The sequence below is a fragment of the Apodemus sylvaticus genome, chromosome 6 (assembly GCF_947179515.1).
Source record: "Apodemus sylvaticus chromosome 6, mApoSyl1.1, whole genome shotgun sequence".
Lineage (NCBI taxonomy): Eukaryota > Metazoa > Chordata > Mammalia > Rodentia > Muridae > Apodemus > Apodemus sylvaticus.
Window position 1 is genome coordinate 104,512,851 of NC_067477.1, and position 23,210 is coordinate 104,536,060.

At 40.8% G+C, this 23,210-nt stretch overlaps 2 pseudogenes; both read left to right on the forward strand.

Annotated features, from left to right (window-relative positions):
- The first annotated feature begins 2,328 nt into the window (after positions 1 to 2,328).
- Positions 2,329 to 11,482, forward strand: LOC127687969 (pleckstrin homology domain-containing family G member 1-like; annotated as a pseudogene).
- A 608-nt stretch (positions 11,483 to 12,090) lies between these two features.
- LOC127686719 (mortality factor 4-like protein 1) lies at positions 12,091 to 12,902 on the forward strand (annotated as a pseudogene).
- Positions 12,903 to 23,210: the final 10,308 nt, after the last annotated feature.

Sequence of the window (23,210 nt, forward strand, 5' to 3'; positions counted from 1 at the left end):
TTTCATCAGCTTTAAGAATCCTGAAAGTTAGAACTGCAAGAGTATACATCCCCCCTATTCTCCCTGTATGTTCTCAGGTGTAAAGATCAGTGTCCGGTCAAGGGTGACAAGAGGTGCAGGTTCTTTCTGCCTCTTTCCTTATACAATTCCCTCTTCATACTTTACCAAAAAAGTTGACAAATCATTTCTCATTTTTATCAAACTTAAAATTTCACATTGCTAAGATTTAACATTTAATCACAAAATAAACGTATCAACATAGCATGGAAAAGTTGTCACCATCATGAAAAATTGGGTAGTAAGTCATTGGTCATCAATGCCCCCACCTTGGCAGCGAAACCACCCCCCTTCTTTTTTCTACTACTATTACAATAGGCTTGAATCAGAGACGAGTGGCAATTTAGGAACAGAAGTTGACAGTGTTTGTCATTTGCTATTGGAACAGAAAATTATGCCTAATAGGTGTGTAATCTAAGAAATGAAAAGCATTAGAGGGCATGGGAGGAAGGATGGACAGTTAGCAGGGGATTTAATCAAAATACGATATATACATGCCTGAAAATGCATAATATAATCATTTTAGTACATACTAGTAACTAAGCCCATCTGCTTTGCTGTTACTCCACCAGTGTTGAATAGTTGAAACAGGAAATATTTGGCATACAGTTTATTTTTTATGATTGTCTAATAAAAATGCCTAATCCTAATAATAGTATATATACACAGTATATACACACCACAGTAATATACACATAGTAATGAGGATATCTACCAACACTGCACAATGAGTTAAAAATCCTCAGCATCAAACAACCTACCAAACTTAGTTACACAGTACACTGAGACGATCAGTTGTTCCTCTCAGGGTCACAGGCTAACTCCTTGCCCATAGCTTCTTGCTCCTACCAGCATCCTGGAAGAGTGTTTTTATCACAAATTTTAGACAGGGAAAGATTTGAAATTCAAAACTTCAAGTATAGTCTCTATTGAATACTTTCCTGGTTTTGTATCACAGTTAGGTGGGAAAAATTGTAGGACAGTGCATCACCACTCGGAGTCACCCTGTGCCTTTTCGTGTCACTCAGTTTCAAAACCTTTTCTTGAAAGCAGAAAGGAGAGAACTTAAACAGTGGTTTGAGCTGGATATTTGCTTTTCTTTCCTTCTGGGAATCTCGAAGTCAGCTTGGTACAAGCAGAGGATGCTGATATGACCGGGCTCCAATTAACGTCTTAGATGTTGAATGTCTAAGGGGCTCTCTTGGTGGACAGCTTCTCTTGTGGCTTCTCAAACACCTTTATGATGGAATTAAACACACCATGTATGATTCCACTGAGACAGGATTCTTGTATACTTGTGCCTGATCTACTCAGGTCTTTCTCCACAGGCTGTTTGCCTTGTTCCTTGTATTTCTGGCACTTTCAAGCTTGTAAATCCTCCTTGGATGGCAATGTGCTGATCCTGAGAGTCCTTCTACCTTATTCTTACCAGCCAGACAGAAATGCCTCATAATTCACGGAACACTGGGTAGAGTCCTTGGAGGGTCAGGTCTCAGGAGTGGAAAATAATTGGCCCTAGACTAAAAACCGCTCTGTCCTAGCAAACAAATCTTAAAAGCAGGACAGACACAAAAGGAATCAAACTGTTTCCAAGCAACTCAACTGATTCCAACAGAAAAAAAAGAGTCAATAATATTTATAGGTACAAAGAATTCAACATTCACTAAGGGAAAATTCACAATGCCTGGCACTGAGTCAAAGGTATTCAAAGAATTATCACCCATATGATAAACCAATGATCAAACTACCCAGAAATGAAAGATGTTAGAATAGTATTGTTGGTAGTCAAGGGTGATGGGAGAAGGAAGAAGTGGCAAATCCCTTATAAATGGCACCCAGGCAGGACCCAAAGCCTAAGTTCCAGGAGGATGAGCAAGTGCTGTGCCCTCATGGGCCTCTTCTTTATGAAGCAAAGTGTGTAAAGGTTGCCGTAAAGGACAAACAAGTGAAGTATTTTGTGCATTACAGTGGTTGGAATAACCACACACTGGCTGGTGTGTAGCCTCCGTGAGCTGTGTCACTCTGTCAGTAGAAGCAGCAACAGCAGAGGTAGTAACCCCAAGGGGTTATACATGCGGCAGCTGCAGAATGGTCAATCCTTCAACAGCCATGGCCCGGGTAATCCAGAAGCCCCTGGGATAGATTCCACTGTCAGAGATGTCATTCACAATTCCAAGGAAGTGCTGAGCTTGTTGAAAAAAATAAAATAAAAAAGTAAAAACACCTTTAAGCCAGTTCTTGCTGTTATTCAGACAAGTGATGAGAAACCTGATGCAGGATATGAACCAGAATTTGGCAAAGAGGCTGATCTGGACATCACTCGCATCTGCTTTCCTCCAGACAAAGCATGAGATCATAGACAAAACCCTGAAGATTAATGAAGACCCCAGAGTGCATGGCCTTGCCCTCCAGATCTCTGAAGATTCATTGAGCAACAACGTTCTCAATGCTTTGAAACCAGACCGATGTCAATCTGGGGAAGATGGTGCAAGGCGACTGCTCCAGAGTATTTTGTTTCACCCTTGGCCAGAGCTTTGGTAGAACTTGTTGAGAAATCAGTTCCCCGTGAGCAACACCTCAGCTTCCAGACAAGCGAGAGGCAGACATTGTGGTCTTAGGCTCACCTAAGCCAGAAGAGATTCCAGCTGCTTGGATCCCATCAGGAACGACCATTCTCAATTGCTTCCATGACTTCTTGTCAGGGAAGCTGAGAGGAGGTTCGCCTGGGGTCCCCATGAATGGACTCAATGCAGAAGAGAGTCTCCTTGCTGCAGCTCGGCAGATTCAGAACACGGTGAGCAGTGGCAGGAGGTGGCTCAAAAAGCAGCAGCTTCGAAGATGGTGACGGCACTGCTCGAAACTGCAGCCTCTTGTGCCTGTGCCCAGTGATACTGAGATTTCATGAGGACACAGTCCAAAAGTGTGATGTCCTTGCCAAGGAGATAGGATTACTTGCAGATGAAATTAAAATCTATGGCAAGAGCAAAGCTAAAGTCCCTTTGTCCCTGCTGGAGAGGTTAAAGGATCAAACAGATGGAAAATACATCTTGGTTGCTGAGATCACATCCACTGCACTCAGAGAAGAGAGGAGTAGTCACCATTGGACTAGTGGAGGTGTTGACAGCTCACCTGAATGTCAACTCCTTCACCTGTCTGAGGCAGCCTTCCCAGGAACTTGCTTTTGGAGTTAAAGGAGGAGCTGCAGGTAGTGGATATGCTCAGGGCATCCCCACATAGGTGTTCAACCTTCCCCTAACTGGGGACATCCACACCATCACTGCTGCTAATAACTTTCTGGCCACAGCCATCGACAGGAGAGTTTTATATGAAAGTACGCAAACAGACAAGGCTCTATGCAATTGACTGAGAGAATTTTCAGAAACTCAACTTTCTCAGCTGAAGAAACTGGGGATACCTAAAACTGATCCAAACACACTGACAGAGGAGGAAATGAAGAAGTTCGCCCTCCTCAAAATTGATCCCTTCACTGTGACATGGCAGAGTATTGGACATGAATGACACAATTTCTGAGAAAAATAACTATTGGACAGGGAAGGACTGAGAAATAATATTCCCGGCAGGCACAGTTTGACATTGCAGTGGCCAACGAGATCATGGCGGTGCTGGCCTTGACTGATAGCCTTGCAGACATGAAAGAGCAGCTAGGAAGAATGGTGGTGGCCCATGACAAAGATGGGCAGCCTGTGACAGCTGAGGACTTGGGGTTAACAGGCCCTCTGACAGTTTTGATGCAAGATACCACCAAGCCAAATCTTATGCAGACTCTGGAAGGCACACCTGGGTTTGTGCACACTGGTCCCTTTGCCAATATCACTCATGGCAACTTGACAGTATTCACTGATAAAATTGCTCTGAAATTGGTCTGTGAAGAAAGGTTTGTGGTGACTGAAGCTGGCTTTGGGGCTGATATTGGGATGGAGAAATTCTTCCACATCAAATGCCGAGCTTCTGGCCTGGTGCCCAATGTTGGGCTGGTCGCCACAGTTTGAGCTCTAAAGATGCATGGAGGTGGGTATAGTGTAACTGCTGGGGTTCCTCTCAAGAAAGAATATACAGAGGAGAATGTTCAGCTGGTGGCTAATGACTGCTGCAACCTACAGATACAAATTCAGATTACTCAGCTCTTGGGGGTGCCCGTGGTGGTGGCACTGAATATCTTCACGACAGACATCTGTGCAGAAATCAACTTGGTGTGTTAGCTAGCTAAACCTGATGGTGCCTTTTATGCGGTCCCCTGCCACCACTGGTCTGCTGGACAGAAAGAGTCTATAGACATGGCTCAGGCTGTGGGAAGAGCTGCGAATAAAAAAAGCTGCTTCCAATTCCTGCACGGATGTTCAGCTTCCCATCGTGGAAAAGATAAGAGTCATCGTTCAGACCGTCTATGGAGCCAAAGATATTGAGCTGTCTCCTGAGGTGCAGCCCAAAATTGATCTCTATATGCAATAGGGTTCTGGAAATTTGCCCATTTGTGTAGTGAAGACCCTCCTCTCTCTCTCTCTCTCTCTCTCCCTCTCCCTCTCTCCCTCTCTCTCTCTCTCCCTCCCTCCCTCTCTCCCTCTCTCCCTCTCTCCCTCTCCCTCTCTCCCTCTCTCTCTCTCTCCCTCCCTCCCTCTCTCTCTTTCTCTCTCCCTCTCTCTCTCTTCTCACTCTCTCTCTCCTCTCTTTCTTTCTCTCTCCCTCTCTCTCTCTTCTCTCTCTCTCTCTCTCTCTCTCTCTTTCTCTCTCTCTCTCTCTCTCTCTCACACACACACACACACACACATACACACACGACAAAAAGGAAGAGCCAAAGGATTTCATTATGCTGATCAGTGATGTCCAGGCCAGCATTGGGGCTGGGTTCATTTATCCTTTGGTGGAAATGGATAAAGAAGCTAGGGCCATAAATCTGGAGCTGATAGTAGCACGGACCATTTTCCAGCAGCGAACTGCCAGAGGGACAAGCCTGCTAGACCACAGAACATGAATGGGGTCAGAAAAAAGCAGCCTAGGACTCCATTGAGAGTGCACATGAGCGGGGCACAGCAAACCACTGCAGACTCAGCTACCAGTCCCAAGTTCCTCTGTGTAGATAGAGTTGAACAGGAAATCCTGAAGACAGAGAGGACCAATGTGCAAGATCTAAAATGCATCATGGAGGATTACCTAGTACATGACCAAACCAAATTCCCCTAGGGACCAAAGACAGGGCTGCTCTTTTCAGAAACATACAGGATATCTACCACTTTAATAGAGAACTTCTTCAAGATCTAGAAACCTGTGAAAATGATCCTGCATCCATAGCAGGGTGTTTTGTGTCCAAGAGTGAAGACTTCCACATTTATACCCAGTACTGCACCAACTACCCAAGGTCTGTGGCCATGCTGAGTGTATGAGAAACAAGATGCTCACCACATTCTTCTGGGAGTGCCAGGAAACCCTGAAACACTCACTACTCCCAGGGTCCTATCTCCTAAATCCGGTTCAGTGGATTCTCAAATATCATCTCCTTCTACATGAAGTAGAGAAGGACACAGAAGGCTACAATAGTGTGCTGGATACTATAGATATGATGCAGTGACATGAAATGGGACCATGAGCATGCTGTCTGCTTATTGGAGATTCAGAACTTGCTAACTAACTGGAAAGGGCCCGACCTCACCAACTCTGGGGAGCTGGAACCTTCCGTATCCAGAGGGTCTAAAAGGAGAGGAATCTCTCCTGGGCAAGCTACTGCTCATCACAAAAAAAGAGAGATGACACGTAAAAAAAAAAAAAGAGAGAGAGAGAGAGATGACACGTTTATATACAAAGCTCACATCCTGTGTGGCAACCTCATGCTTGTAGAGGTCAGACCAAAAGAACCACTCAGCTTCAATGTCTTCCACTACCAAGAACCCCAAGCTTCAGCACACGGTTTAGGCCAAATCCTAGCAAGACAAATGTCTCTGGGTTCTGCACCTGAAGAAACTGATTCTGGAGGACCACACAGCAACAGCAAAGATCCCAGCTAAGGCCAAGCAAGTAGTTCTTGAAATGGATGCCACCCACCAACCAGGCTTCTGTGACAGTCCTGAGGGAGAGATGAAGACACCATGTGGTTCCGAACCACATCGGCTGAGATAGAAGTCAGAACCTCCCTTGAGGTCACACAAAGTATTGAACACCAGCAAAACTGCACAAGATATCCAGAAGGTTTCTAGAGAGGAAAGCTCTACCCAGATGACTTCTGCCATACCTTCCCAGAGGAACTGCCAGCCGGGCAGCACTGCACTTATCAATATGCTTCACGGGGAGGTGATATTAGAACCCTGTGGGCAGAGCACCACACCCAGCAACCCTTGTTTCCAAGCCACCAGTCCCCATAGGAGAACGAGGACGATAACTACCAGATGTTCTTCCCGTCCTTTTCTTCCTCAGATCTCAACTCCACCAGGTTGTGAGAAGAGAGCGCTTCAAGTTGCCCTTGCAGTTGGCATCTGGGACTGATCCGAGCCCACAGAGATCTCCAGCCCTGGTCAGACGATAGTGTTATGGAACAGTAGTACAGATAAAAGCAACACATGCCCTCCTGAAGTAAGAATTACTGATGATGATGATAATGATACTTAGTACTGACCCAGGAGAGAACTGAAGAACAGTCCTCCACCAGGAGGAGAGGGAGGGATGACTCCTTTTGGGTCATCTGTAGAGTTGATGAGTGAGGATATAGACCATGTCTAGGATAACATAAGGTTTTGGGTTTCTTTTTACCTCTTTTTTTTTTATTAGATATTTGCTTTGTTTGCATTTCCAATGGTATCCCCTTTCCTCTTTACCCTTCCAAAAACTCCCTAACCCATCCCCCTCCCTCTGCTCCTCTCCCCCCACACTGCAGGTTCCTGACTTGCATTCACCTATTCTGGAAATCTGGCCTTCACAGAACCAATGGCCTCTCTTCTCATTGATGTCTGAAATGGCCATCTTCTGCCACATATGTACCTGTAACCATGGGCCCCTCCGTGTGTTCTCTTTGGTTGGTGGTTTAGTCCCTGGGAGCTCTGGGGGTACTGGTTAATGTTCTTTCTGTGGGGCTGCAAACCTATTCAGCTCCTTGGGTATTTTCTCTAGTTGCTCCATTGGGAACCCTATGCTCAGTCTATTGATTGGCTGTGAGCCATCAGTATTTTGATCCACCTTTCAAGAAGGATCTAAGTATCCACACTTTGGTCTTCATTCTTCATAAGCTTCATGTGGTCTGTGAGTGTATACCATGTGTGTTCTTTTGTGATTGGGTTACCTCACTCAGGAGGATATTTTCTTTTTTTTTTTTTAAATTTGTTTTAATACTCATTTTTTTATTCGATATATTTTTTTCTGTTTTAATTTTTTTATTCGATATAATTTATTTACATTTCAAATGATTTCCCTTTTCTAGCCCCCCCACTCCCCGAATTCCCGTAAGCCCCCTTCTCTTCCCCTGTCCTCCCACCCACCCCTTCCCACTTCCCCGTTCTGGTTTTGCCGAATATTGTTTCACTGAGTCTTTCCAGAACCAGGGGCCACTCAGGAGGATATTTTCTAGCTCCATCCATTTGTCTAAGAATTTCATGAATTCATTGCTTTTAATAGCTGAGTAGTACTCCATTGTGTAAATAAACCACATTTTCTGTTTTCATTCCTCTGTTGAGGGACACCTGGGTTCTGTCCAGCTTCTGGCTATTATAAATAAGGCTGCTATGAACATAGTAGAGCATGTGTCCTTATTACATGTTGGAGCATCTTCTTGGTATATGCCCAGGAGTGGTATAGCTGGGTCCTCAGGTAGTTCTATGTCCAGTTTTCTGAAGAACTGCCAAACAGATTACCAGAGTGGTTTTACCAGCTTGCAATCCCACCAGCAATGGAGAAATGTTCCTCTTTCTCTACATCCTCTCCAGCATTTTCTGTCCTCTGAGTTTTTGGTCTTAGCTATTCTGACTATGAGGTGGAATATCAAGGTTGTTGTAATTTGCATTTCCCTGATGACTAAAGATATTGAACATTTCTTTAGGTTTTTCTCAGCCATCCAGTATTCCTCAGTTAAGAATTCTTTGTTTAGCTCTTTACTCTGTTTTTTAATAGGGTTATTTGATTCTCTGGAGTCTAACTTCTTGAGTTCTTTGTATTTATTGGATATAACCTTTCTCCTGGATGCAGGATTGGTAAAGATCTTTTCCCAATCTGCTGTTGCCATTTTGTCCTGTTGACAGTGTCCTTTGCCTTACAGAAGCTTTGCAATTTTATGAGATCCCAATTGTCAATTCATCTTAGAGCATAAGCTATTGGTGTTCTATTCAAGAAAATTTCCCCTGTGCCCATGTGCTCCAGGTTCTTCCCCAGTTTCTCTTTTATTAGATTTACTATATCTGGTTTTATGTGGAGGTCCTTGATCCACTTGGACTTGAGCTTTGTACGGGGAGATAAGAACTAATCAATTTGCATCCTTCTACATGTTGACTACCAGTTGACCCAGCACCATTTGTTGAAAATGTTGTCTTTTTTCCACTGGATGGTTCTAGCTCCTTTGTCAAAGATCAAGTGACCATAGGTGTGATGGTTAACTTCTGGGACTTCAATTCTATTCCATTGATCTACCTGCCTGTCCCTATACTAATACCATGCAGTTTTTATCACTATTGTTCTGTAGTATAGCTTGAAGTCAGGGATGGTGATTCCAAAGTTCTCTTATTATTGAGAATAATTTTCATGCTCCTGGGATTTTTGTTATTCCAGATAAATTTGGAAAATGTTTTTTTCTAATTCTATGAAGAACTGAGTTGGAATTTTGATGGGGATTACATTGAATCTGTAATACAATCTGATGATTTTTTGGATTTCCTCTGTATCTGTTATTATGTCTCTAGCATTTTACTCTGAGGTATTGTCTTTGTACCTGAGGTGAGTTTCCTGTATGCTGCAAAATGTTGGGTCCTGTTTATGTATCCAGTCTGTTAGTCTACATCATTTTATTGGGGAATTGAGTTCATTGATACTAAGAGATATTAAGAAGTGATTGTTGCTCCCTGTTATTTTCATTATTAGAGGTGGAGTTATGCTTGTATGGCTCTCTTCTTTTTGGTTTGTTAAAAAATTAATTTCTTGTTTTTTCTAATGTGTAGTTTCCTTCCTTTTGTTGGTGTTTTCCACTCATTATCCTTTGAAAGGCTGGATTTGAGGTAAAGATATTGTGTAAATTTGTTTTTGTCATGGAATACCTTGGTTTCTCTATCTATGGTAATTGAAAATTTTGCTGGGTATAGTAGCCTGGGTTGGCATTTGTGTTCCCTTAGGGTCTGTATGACATCTGTCCAGGATCTTCTGGTTTTCATGATCTCTAGCAAGAAGTCTGGTATAATTCTGATAGGTCTGCCTTTATTTGTTACTTGACATTTTCCCTTTACTGCTTTTAATATTCTTTCTTTGTTTAGTGCATTTGGTGTTTTGAGTATTATGTGACAGGAGGAATTTCTTTTCTGGTCCAGTCTGTTTGGAGTTCTGTAGGCTTCTTCTATGTTCATGAGCATCTCTTTGTTTAGGTTAGGAAAGTTTTCTTTATAATTTTGTTGAAGACATTTACTGGCCCATTAAGTTGGAAATCTTCACTCTCTTCTATATCTATAATCCTTAGGTTTGGTCTTCTTATTTTGTCCTGGATTTCCTGGATGTTTTATGTTAGGAGCTTTTTGCATTTTGCATTTTCTTTGACTGTTGTGTCAATGATTTCTATGGTATCTTCTGCATCTGAGATTCTCTCTTCTATCTCTTGTATTCTGTTGTTGATTCTTGCATCTATGATACCTGACTTCTTTCCTACGTTTTCTATGTCCAGAGTTTTTTCCCTTTGTGAGTTATTTATTGTTTCTACCTCCATTTTTAGATCCTGGATGGTTTTGTTCAATTCCTTCACCTGTTCAGTTCTGCTTTCTTGTAATTCTTTAAGGGCTTTTACCTGTTTATCTGTGTTCTTCTTTATTTCTTTAAGGGAGTTATTTATGTCCTTCTTGAAGCCCTCTATCAGCATCATGATTTGGATTTTAAATCCAAATCTTGCTTTTCTGGTGTGTTGGGGTATCCAGGACTTTCTGTTGTGGGAGAATGGATGGTGCCATGTTGCCTTGATTTCTATTGGTAATGTTTCTACATTTCCTTTTGCCATCTGGTTATCTTTGGTATTAATTGGTTCTGTTGTCTCTGACTGGCACTTGTCCCTCCTGTCTCCTGTCTTGTCTTTGTAATCCTGTCTCAGCACCCCTGGGTAACCAGATCTCCCCTAACACTGAGTTCTGTGGCTCAGACCAGCCCCTAGGTATAGATTTGGCCTGGAAGGACCCTGTCCCAGCTGCTTTGTCACTCCTGTGTTCCCTGAGCTCCTGGCTGTACCAGTCTGCTCAGTCATTAGAGAGAAAACAGCAGTCTCACCTCCAAACCCAGGAGTCAAAGCACTCCTTTAGACCAGCTCTTCCCTGGAAGGATTTATGCACAGAGTAATGTGGCTCAGCCTAGCTCCTGGGTGCAGGTGGAACCCAGTCGGACCCTATCCCAGCTGCTCTGCCACACCTGTATTCCCTGTGCTCCTGGCTGTGCCTATCTGTTCATCCACAGAAGAGAAAAATCAATAACATAAGTTTTGAAGACCTAAAATTAATGATTGCTACGTGGGATGAAACTGAATGCTCTTTCTCCAAATTATCTGGAGGCTCTGTTCTTCCCAAGAACACCCCAGAGTTAGCCTTCTCAAAGAGAGGCTAGCCACAGTACAAACTCTCTCCACTCAAAGAAAAAGGCAGGCCTCAGAGGTCAAGAGACATCCAACCAAAGTGTATATGAACACCAGGAAGCAGAAGAAAACATCTATGACACCATAGGGTTTCCAGACTCACCATCACTGAACTTTAAATGCAGCACCCTTAAGCAGCCCAAAAGGGGCACTTTCCTGGGTCTGAGAGATGATTTTGCAGGCTGTGACAGCCTGAGACAATTTGTCTCCCAGGATAACCTCCAGTTCAGTGAGAATGACATATCTTACCACCAAGGACCCTCTGATACTGATTATTTGAGTTTGTTATATGACTCTTCCCCACTGTAACCTGCCTATTGCAGATAAGACTCTGTAGAACAAATTGTGTGAAGAAGTAGATAAAATCTGGAATGATCTAGAAAATTACATCAAGAAAAACAAAGACAATCTAGAGACTGTCTCCTCGCAGCCTTTGCCATGAGCAAAGATGATGCACTAGAGAAGCCATATGTTGAGAGCACCTGTGAGCTGAGCAGAGATGCAGGACATGCCATGCCTATGCTAGCCCTTCCTAGAAGCCAGGCTTTCCTCACACCCGGAAAAAACAAAAACAGGGTTGTCAGAGATAGCAGGGCCAACTGTGTCCTGGATGATGACCTTATTTCTTTTTTCTATTTATTTATTTATTTGTTTGTTTGTTTGTTTGTTTACTTGTGTAAGATATTGTATTTAAATTTCAAATGTTATCCCCTTTCCTAGTTTCCCCTCCAAAAACCCCCTATTCCATCCCCTTCCCCCTGCTCACCAATGATGACCTTATTTCAACAGAAGCTCCTTCCTGAACTGTCCAAATTAGCTCCTTAGGCTTGCAAGTTACCATACGAATGAGGTTGGTTTTGCTGTATTTTTTTAAGTATGTATATCTGTTTAAAACAATTTTGTAATAACAAAAGGGTAAAATGGGCTTTCGTTTACAGCACAATTTTTGAGCTAGCGGACCATGGCATTTACCCCCACCCCCACCCCATATCCTAACAGTAGCATCCACTCTTAGAATACCTTATCCCCACATCCCAAGGGTTGCCCAGAGGCAACACAAGTGAGTCTTTCTCACAGTTTCTAAAAGGAGAAACTAGAGTTATTTAAAGAATCATGCTCATATGTGGCAACTCTTTATTTGCGACAAGACTCAAGAATGATGCATGCTTAGAGGCCACTGGTTAGACCGTGGCCTCGTCATGTATTTTAAGAAAAAAAAAAAATTGGGATGAATGGGTCCCAGAAAGCAGAGTGCTCAAATATGTGGATACCAATCTGCAGAAATAGAGAGAAGAACTTCAAAAGGCCAATCAGGAACTATATGCAGAGGGCAAGATGAGAGGGGCTATTCCAGGAAATAAGACATCTGGTCAGCATCGGAAAAATGTTGAAGTGAAAATGGAAAAAGAACAAGCAGAAAACACCAGGATACGAAGATGGTGGTAGTATAGTACCAATGAGACAACTGAGCCTCCTAGGAAGACAAGAGCACAGGGTAGATCCTACCACTCACTGAAAATAAAGAAACATTTATGAACAGAGTTGAAGGTAAAGTGAAGATTCCTGAAGAGCTGAAACCATGGTTTATGGATGACTGGGACTCGATCACCAGACAAAAGCAGCTTTTTTATCTTCCTGCTAAGAAGAATGTGAATGCCATTTTGGAGGATAATGCAAATTTTAAGAAGTTGAGAGGAAATACAGATAATAAGGAGTATGCTGTTCATGAGGTTGTGGCAGGGATAAAGGAGTACTTTAATGTGATATTGCACACCCAGCTACTCTACAAATTTGAGAGACCACAGGATGCTGAAATTCTCACTGATCACCTGGATACACCCATGTCTCCAGATGTATGGTGCACCACATTTACAGAGATTATTTGTGTGAAATGGCCTATACACCTCTAGATAAGGAAAGCCTTGCTTTATTACTGAACTATCTACATGATTTCCTCAAGTACCTGGCGAAGAATTCTGCAACTTTGCTCAGTGCCAGTGATTATGAAGTGGCTCTTCCCAAATAACATCGGAAAGCCATGTGAGGGGTCTGCTTTCCCTCGCTCATGCTTGGATCTCTGTAAACAGTTTTGTTCTTAGTCCTTCTCTTGTTCAAGCAATATACACTAATGGTCCTCAAAGGACAACAAAGTTGGTGTTTGTTTTCTGTTTCATCTTAAACACAGAAAGTAAAAGGAGTAAACTGTTCTTTTCTTTATTTTCCTCATTTCAAAGTTTCTACCAGTGTCTCAGTGATGGACAGCAGAGAGACATGCTGTAGAGGGTTTTATTGCCTGGTTGTCAAAGCTGCTTTTGAATGCTGGCGATTCTGTACCTTTGACACTACACACTTTTATAATTTGTGTTAATGCTCTATGACAAAATGCTCCACAGTTTTATGGAAAAGTCAGTCTTGGAGGAGTTGTTTTTCAGATCTTCAATACATTTTTTTTCTTTAAAAGGAGAATAGTATTGTTATTGTTATTATTTTATTATTATAACTATACCTCATCTATCTGAAGAACTGGACATAAGGACAATGCTGATAAGCTTAAAATAAAATTTTTAGAAATGAAAATCTTGCCTGGCAGTGGTGGTGCACACTTTTGATCCCAGCACTGGGGAGGCAGAGGCAGGTGGTTTTTGAAGTACGAGGCCAGCCTAGTGTGAGTTCCAAGATAGTCAGGTCTATACAGAGAAACCCTATCTTGAAGAAAAAGAAATGAAAATCTTAACATCTGAGCTAAATAAGGTATACTCTATGGAACTAAAACAGAGTGAATGTTACAGAAAAAGTATAAACAGCAAAATCATAGTAATAATAGTAGGACAAACATGCATGTATGCATATACATACACATGGTTGAGTTCATCAAGAGTACACAGTAATATTAAATGTATGTACACTTAATAACACAAGCAAAATATATGAAGGGGAATCTCCTTGGTTTATAAGGACAGCAAACACGCATGCATCACAGTGAGATGTTCCAATGCATTTCTGTTAATAATAGACAATAAACAAGGAAACAGAAAATGAGAAGGAAGCATAAGACTTGAAGGTAACTAAATAACTTGTTCTACATTATAGACTGTGCTATCCAACAGTATCACAGTACACATATTTGTCAAATGGACTTACATTAAACAAAAAGCCCATAGTATAAACCCTGCAACTTTCCCAAAAACAGTAAAGGAATTTCAGTCTTACAAAGTATATTCTCCAATTGTTGGGATTTGAATTGAAATTTCCTCTACAAGGCTGATGTTTTAACTGTTTGGTCTTCATACTTCAAAGGATTCTGGAAACTTTGGGACCTAATAAGTCACTGGAGGTGAATCTTTAGGATAATGTTGTCCGTGGATATTTCCTGTTTATTTCTCTCTGCATCCTTTCCATAGTGATTTATAGGGTACTTCCCAGCCATAAACTCCTCACCCTGTTGGACTGAAACTTCTGAACGCATGACTCAAAATAAACCAACTCTCCTTTAAGTGCTATGTGTCAGAAACTTGGATCACAGTGATGATAATAAAACAATTTTGTATCAATACAGAAAATTGATAGTGGGGGTGGATCATTTCTACAACTAAGACTGTTATTCCTAGGCCTGGTGTATAAGAGAATGTAGGAGAATCTGGAGCTTCAGGGTAGAAAAGCTGCAGAATACTATGAGCAAAGCCTAAGGGTGGATGCAGTGGGATCGTGAAAGATGAGATCACCAATGGAATGGCTGCCAGGAGAGTCCATGCAATTTCATGACAGTACTGACGACACTGAGAATTTAACTAGAGGCAACTTACTCCACATCTTGTCAACGATTCTGATTATATTTTGCTCATATCATCAAGATGTGAGTGGCACTGAAGTCAAAAGTAATGGAGTAATTAATTTGGCAGAGGAGACTTCAAGACAGACAATTGTTCAGACTGTGGCATTGTGACTGCTGGTCACTTTTAGCCAGGTTTCCAGTGAGAACCACAAACAGTGGAGCAAAGAAGTGGGGGAGAGTGTAGTTACATTGGATAAATACACTTAAAAGTTTTAGACCAAGAAACCATAGTTATTAAAGAGACTTGTCTCATTAAAGAAAAACCAAGCATTTTGCACTGGGACCATCATACAAGTGCTTTGAGTGAATTTCAGCAAGTAGTATGGCATTATACTTCTCATAGGCTCTAGCTTATAAAACTGTGAACCCATTTGAAATGTATTCCCTTGATAACAGAGTATCCCTTTAGGTCCTTGATCACACATAGCCACATGTGAAGTGGGGGCTGGGTAAATTCTGTAGTCAATGTCCAAATGAGCCTGAGAACAGTTACCCCTGGCAATAGACTGTCTTGATTGTTGGTTTGGCAGGTACGCCATTATGGCTTACATAACTAGAGGCTCACATTAATTATTTTAAAGAAAAGACTCATAAGTCAGATAATGTAGAGCAAAGTCAGATTCCAACTATTATAAGACCTTAAAGGACTATATACATGAATCTTTAAAGTTGAAGCCTATATTGCAAAGGACACTCTAAATTGATGGAGAAAATGTGAATGTACAATGTCTGCAAAGAAAGCTGAAGGCATCGAGTAGAGCCAGCTCAAGAGATAGGCCACACAGGCTGTAAGCAACAAAGCCATAGAGGCAGAGATACCTAAGCCTGATGCGCTGAAACAATGCCATCACCTACAACTGGATAGTAGACACAGAGTTCATGATTCAATGTTTGCAGTGATAAAGTTTAGTCCTGTTTTGATCCTGACTTTCCTTACTGTTCTCCCATTCATTTCTTTTAGGATGGGACCATTTACTCTATACCATTTGTCCTCATTAATTTTTTTGTTAATGTGACACAAGATAGTCTTTTGGAAAGAGGAAACCTCAGTTTAGAAAAGACCTGTGGACAAACCTGTGGGAAATTTTCTCCATTAATGATTTATAGGGGAGAACCCAATTTACTGTAAGTGCTGCCATGACTAGCCAGGTGGTTCTGAGTTGTTTAACAAAGCAAAATACTCAAGCCACGGGAGCAATGCAGTAAGCAGTTCCTGTGGTCCATGGATATCTCCTCACTTCTGTTCTAGGTTCCTGCCCTGACTTTCTTCTGTGACAGAATGTGATGTAAAATTGCAAGCTGAAACAAACTCTTTCCTCCCCCAACTTGTTTTTGACTGCAGTGTTTTATCACAGAAATAGAAACTCTTTAAAGGACATTATTTTATATTGGTAGTATGTAATTGTCTTTTTAAAAACCTTAACAGGGATTCATAGCTAATATGGTCTTAAATCACCGAGTAAACTTTGGATTTGCATACTCAGTGTGGGCCTTGAAGAGTTACAGTTCAGCCCTGGCTTGAGCCTTGCTCCATGATCCCTGCCTGCCTTCTAGGATAATATCCCTCACTTCTAGGATATTATCTAGCAAATGGGCCCAAGCAGTTAATGAAGCAGAACTGGCGCTGTGGTTGAAAATAAATGAATAAATCTCTCCTCCTTGTCATGATGGCTCTTCCGGTTGCTGTGATAAAATAATCCACAACAGAATCCTAAGAAAGAAAGGGCTTATTTGTGCCTACAATCCAACCTTACTGTCCATCAAGGTAGGAAAGTCACAGCAATAGGAGCTTGAGGTGGTTGTCCTGAGACAGCAACAGGAAGCAAAACCTGGTAAATGTCTGCTGCTGCTCAGCTCTGCCTCTCCGCTTACACAGTTCATGACCCCAGCCAAGGAATGGTGCCACCCACAGTTGACAGTCTGCTCACCTCAAATAACATAATAAATAATCTCAACAGGCATACCTAAAGACCCATCTCCCAGTTGATTCTGGATTCTGCCAAGTTGACAACTCACTCTTACTTTCACAAAATTAGAATCAATAATGGCAAGACCTTTTAAAAATCCTCAAGTATTTAAGGGATTTTTAAATATCCCTTAATTAATTATATTAGTTAAAAATTCCTTAATTAAATAAATTAAAAAGTTAAAAGAGAAATTAGAAAGTACCTAATACAAGATGCTCAATGCCTATGCTAGGAAAACACAAAGCCTTAAATCATTTACTGTAGATTTTATTTTAAGAAACTAGCAAATCAAATTATATGCAAATTAACCATAAAAGAAATAGAAAAGCAATTTAAAATCATATCTCTACCCATATTGGTAAGCTATAAAAGAAGCCATGAGCTCATAACATGACTTAGCAGGTAATGGCTTTTGCCCAGAAGCCTAGAAACACAAGTTCCATCCCTGAGATGGTAAAACATGGTGGAAGAAGACCTGAATTCTACAAGTTGTCCTCTAACTCCATAAACACATTGGAATACATGCATGAATACACACACACACAAGTTTTTAAAATTGCTTTTTAAAAAAAATTTGAAGCAACAGGTTGTATATCCTACAGTTTTTCCCATTCATTTTCTGTTTGAAACTAAAAATAATCCAATTATACTGTTAGTAAACATATGAACTCTATTGATATACTTTGAGCATAGTTTTTTTATTTTAAAACAAGTCATAAATTGCCACTAACCAAGATCACTATAGACTCTACAAATGTTCAAAGAATGAAAGAATGTAAAACGATTGCACAACAATAAATTCAGCCATTAAGTTGAAATGTACAAAACGTCCTTGAAGGACAGACACCATCAAAGTTCACTCAAGAAGAAATGAACCAAATGACTCACTACCTATTAGAGCAAGTGCAATTATAGTTAACAACCTTTGCAGGGAGAAAACTTCAGAGCAAATGGCCTCACTGGAGAATTCTGTCAAATATTTAAGCGAGAAATATTGCTAATCCAACCAAAAAGATCCCAGCAAATAGAGGGAGGTAAATGCATAATCATTTTCTGGGTCTAATACTGTTCTGATTTTCAAAAAGACAACATTGCAAAAACTGAATAATACCCTTCCTGATTATAATACAATATTTGATGCTAGAGTTGAAGAAGCTCCTGGTTATGAGAATGGAACCTTTGGGCTGGGCAGACACCTAATGTTCCAGCTGGGCTGGCACAGTCACTTTAGCCACAGGAGCACACCTAGAGAGGTGAGCTCAGGTGAGGCCATGCTAATGAGATAGGTGGATACTATTTCCTTTAATGAGACACTGTCATTTCCCATCCAAAATCCCTGCCCATTGTAAAAGCCTATAGACCACAGCCATGCATGGTTGTAATTATTCAGAAAAGTATAACTTTTCCTTCATTTTTCTCTACTGCTTTTCTAACCAGGCTTTCATTAATAGTTTGAGTTACCCCCCCCCCTCCAAGTGCCTCCAACCTTTTGACTTCTGTGCTCTTTCTCTAAAGCTTCTTTCCTCATCATGTGATGACCTCCATGCCAGATTAAATCGCATGGCTTTCTCCTATCTCTCCCCTCTTCTAGTCCTCTGGGCAGCTGCTAACATTTTCAGCTTGATGACCCTGCAGTTTTTCTTATAATTTCTAGTAAGACTACCCTAGTGTTTCATTTTAATCTCATTCTTAGATTACTTTATTAATGAAACTAAGAACCCCGAAGAGGACCCTGATTTATTCTGTGTCAAAGCCATAATATCAGGGTATATCCAAATTAAAATCTAACCCAAATCAAAGGGTAGGGACATAGGATACTTATAACACCATAATTCAAGGCATTTTGTAAATGGCATGGGATTTGAAGCACTATTTATTCACAAAAGATATACAAGGGACAAATGGAAAGCCAAAAAAAAGACACTCAACAACTTGAGTCATTTTGGGAAATGCAAATCAAAACCACAAAGAGATATTCTTTATACCTCCTGGAGTCAATTAAAAACAGCTGACAATAAGAAGTCTTGGCAAAGAGGGTGAGAACTGGAGTCCTCATCCACTGCGGTGAGATGTGCAGTGACGCCTCTACTCTGGGAAGTTGTTTTGGCAGACCCTCAACTGTTTAAACATAGTTTTACACATGGCCCGGCAATTTTATACCTAAGAATATATCATAGGAAAACAAAATGTACATATGTAAAAACTTATACTAAAATATCAACAATATGATTCACAATAGCCAGGAAAAGGGGATTACTTAAATGTCTGTCAAACAAATGCATGAATGAAATACAGTCTATCCACAAATGTGTATGTGTACCAACAAGAATACAGTATTGGCTTATGGTATGCACAAATCTCAAAACTATGTTATATGAGAGAAATTAAAGGTCAAAGACTATGTGGTACATAATCCCATTTACATGAACAGTCAAATAGTAGGGAAATCTATAAAGATAGAAAGTAGATTTGTGGTTTCCTAGCACTAAAAGGTTAAGTACTCTGAGGTAATTTTCTAATGGGCTTAGGGTTTCCCTCTAGAGTAACAAAATGTTCCAAGATTGATTGTGATATAAGTTGAATAAATCTGTGGTTATATTCACACATCTGATCATTCCCTTAATGGGTAAACAGAACAGCATGCAAACCGTAGCTCAATAAAATTAAGCTGTCTTAAATCCAATGGGAAAATAACAGTACTATCAATAAAATAGAGCTGAAAAAAAAAAGTAAAATGAAGTGACCAATCCATACCTCCTTTATGTCATGTACAAAAGTAAGGCAGCTTATAGGTCTTTGTAACATAAAGATGGGAAGAGGGAAAGAAATAGAAGTCGAGGAGGAGGCAACAGCCATTGATGACATCAGAAGAGTTCCACGGGCAAGACCATAGATGCTTATCAATGTGACTTTCCCCCCCCCCCCCCGAAGATAAAAAGTCACTCAGAGTGAGCGCTCAAAATAAGTTTTGAGAAGAATCAGTAATTCAGGTCTCTTCTAAATCATATTCTCAATAGCCTGATGCCTTAATATGTGTCTCCTGTGAGCATTGTCCCTGAGAAACTCATACCTCTCTATCATATATTGTGCATCCTCAGATGGATTTGGGATTCAATGGAACATTTTAACAAACTTATTTGGATCTCTGGTGATGATAAAATATAGTATGTAACCCATACAGTATGCAACTCATTTACTTATGAAAAACTATATTAAAATTTTAGTCTCCAGAAATGGCTGCATTAGCCAAACCTAGCAGACTCCAGAGTTAATGTCATTCATGCAGATTTGAAACAGAAATGTTCCAGACACTTTATCATTTTTCACCATACCAGATGCAGGAGTCTGTTTACAGAATAATGTCAATTGACCATTGCCAAGTGAAGCAGCCAGTCTGAAAAAAAAAAAAAAAAAAAGCCAGAGCTATGGAACCACAAATGATAGGTTTCAAAATGAAACTTGACCTTCTCTACAAACAAACAAACAAACAAAAAGAAAAAAATAAAGAATCCAAATGGAACCAGGCACCAAACATGGATCATGTCTGTTCTCTAACTGGTCCTAAAAGAAGTGAGGGAATGAGGGGGAAACCCCTCAGGTAGTGCACTAAGTCACCTAGTCACTATAATTCTAAAGATGGCATTGTTCTCACCAAGTCACATGGAAAGAATCCACAAACAACAGAGACCCTCACGCAGTGGGTGCTGGATAGCAGAAGACCTACATTTCCAGGAACCCAACCTGAGGAGAGGCCAACACAAAAGATTACAATAACTGTCACTTAAGCCCCTGGCTGTCTCCAGCAGAGGCTCTAGCTCACCAACCCTGCCCCACATGCTTTCTTCAGTGACTGATAAAATAACCCTTCACAGTCAACAGAAGGCCAACCTGGGAATGTGCTAAGAAGCAAAATGGACTTGATTTTTTTTTTTTTTAACAGACTATTAAAGCTGCCTTTGAAATGTACATTCCAGGAGACTCATAAGAGATGCAGGGAAAGCTGCTAAGAAAAAGGGAAAGAGGAGAACTGAAAATGTACCCAAGCCTTTCACAGTATCAAACAAGCCTTGTTGACAAACAGGAAAAGCAGCTTCGGGCCACAAAGCAATATCAATGAGAATCAAAGGGAAAGGAAATGAGAGGATGGGAAAAGCTAGGCCTGCTTTCTTCCCTAGGAATATTTTTAGTTTATTATCTGTTGTTAAAGTTTAGTGTATGTCATTACAGCCCTCTGCATATGTTCTTTATGAATATTTGAATTTCCTTGAATCTGCAAAGTTGTTTTGTTTTGCTTTCTTTTCTTTTCTTTTTGGAGGAGGTATCAGCATCATTATGCAGATTTAGCATGGTGCTTCCAGCTGCCTACTGAATCAGGTGCAAACTCATTCAGAGTCCCAACAAAACTCCAGCCTCTCTCTGGTGTTATCCACAATTCCCTCTAACTGGCAAGTCCCTTTTATCTCAAATCTCACCTTATGCCTTCTTATCCTTTGAGATCTCGATCAGAATCTAACTTCCACAAACTATTTCCTGTTTCACGCAAGGGATGGGGAGAATGAATTTTCCATCTTCTTTTTTTTTTTAATTTATTTTTTTATTCGATATATTTTTTATTTACATTTCAAATGATTTCCCCTTTTCTAGCCCCCCACTCCCCGAAAGTCCCACAAGCTCCCTTCTCTCCCCCTGTCCTCCCACCCACCCCTTCCCACTTCCTCATTCTGGTTTTGCCGAATATTGTTTCACTGAGTCTTTCCAGAACAAGGGGCCACTCCTCCTTTCTTCTTGTACCTCATTTGATGTGTGGATTATGTTTTGGGTATTCCAGTTTTCTAGGTTAATAACCACTTATTAGTGAGTACATACCATGATTCACCTTTTGAGTCTGGGTTACCTCACTTAGTATGATGTTCTCTAGCTCCATCCATTTGCCTAAGAATTTCATAAGTTCATTGTTTCTAATGGCTGAATAGTACTCCATTGTGTAGATATACCACATTTTTTGCATCCACTCTTCTGTTGAGGGATACCTGGGTTCTTTCCAGCATCTGGCAATTATAAATAGGGCTGCTATGAACATAGTAGAGCATGTATCCTTATTACATGGTGGGGAATCCTCTGGGTATATGCCCAGGAGTGGTATAGCAGGATCTTCTGAAAGAGGAACACTCCTCCACTGCTGGTGGGGTTGCAAATTGGTACAACCACTCTGGAAATCAGTCTGGCGGTTCCTCCGAAAACTGGGCACCTCATTTCCATCTTCTTTTAATTGCAAGGTTCCATACCTATGTGATCCTACAATTGATGAACCTTTATTGCTACTTACATTTTTTTTTTAAAAAAACAACTATTTGTGCACAAATCATTACTCTTATTGCTCGTCAACTTTCCTAAGTAAGGGTGTCCTGTCTTTCTTCTCCTTGGAAACTTTAATTATCTAGGAAAGAATTTTTCAGAGCAATAGGGAAAGACACTAATGTGTGGATCAGTTTTAGCTGGGTCAGCATTTGCATTGCTGTGACAAAAGCCACATAAGATACAAATCTTGAAGGTTTCTTTTGGCTCGTGCTCCCTGACCCCGCTGCTTTTAAGCAGTGGTGGGATGAGGAACGTAAACAGAGCAGAGATGCTCACCCCAAGGTGGCCTGAAAACATGAAAGGGTAGAAAAGTTGGGAATCCCCATATCCCTTCCATGGTGTTCTAATGACTTAACTTTCTTCCAATGGATCCCACATCTTAAAGGTTCTATCATCTCCCAGCTGCACTCCAGTCTGGTAACCAAACCATCATCTTGTGGCATTTGGAATGAATTTAAGGTACAAGTAACAAGGTTCTGAACATCCCTGATACACAGAAAGGTGGGACCATGTCTTAATTGGAGTTTCTATTGCTGTGAGGAGACAATATGACTATGAAGATGTTATAAGGAACATTTAATTGGGGCGGGCTCACAGTTTAATGATTTAGTTTATTGTCATCAAGGCAGGAAGCACAGCAGCCTGCAGGTAGACATTGTGCTAGAAAGATAGCTGAAGAATTCTTCTGGGTGGGCCAGCAGCAGGAAAAGAGAAACACTGGACCTTGCTTGTGCATCTGAGACCTCGAAACCCACCCCCAATAACACACTTTCTCCAACAAAACTACACCCACTCCCACAAGCCAACACTTCCTAACAGTACCACTACCTATGGGCCTATGGGGGCCATTTTAACTCAAACCACCAAAAGCAGTATAGAGCAGGTTCAGTAACAGGGTGGAACAAAAGAAATCTCTTTGCTTATAAGAGAACAAAAGAAATTAATAGATATGGGATCACAACTAAAACTAATTGATGTACTATAGGTGAGTTATCTAATGCTAGCTAATAGAATTTACTACATTAAGAAGTGTCTCCTGAGGTGTTCCTGTCTCCTGTCCTAGTTTAAATGAAATATTCATATAATTCAAATAATACAGGCCCTAAAGTTCACCTAGTTAGGGCCATTCTCTGTTGAGAAGCATGGAGATAGGATTAAATGATCACCTCTTTTCTGCTAGGATACATTAAGAGGT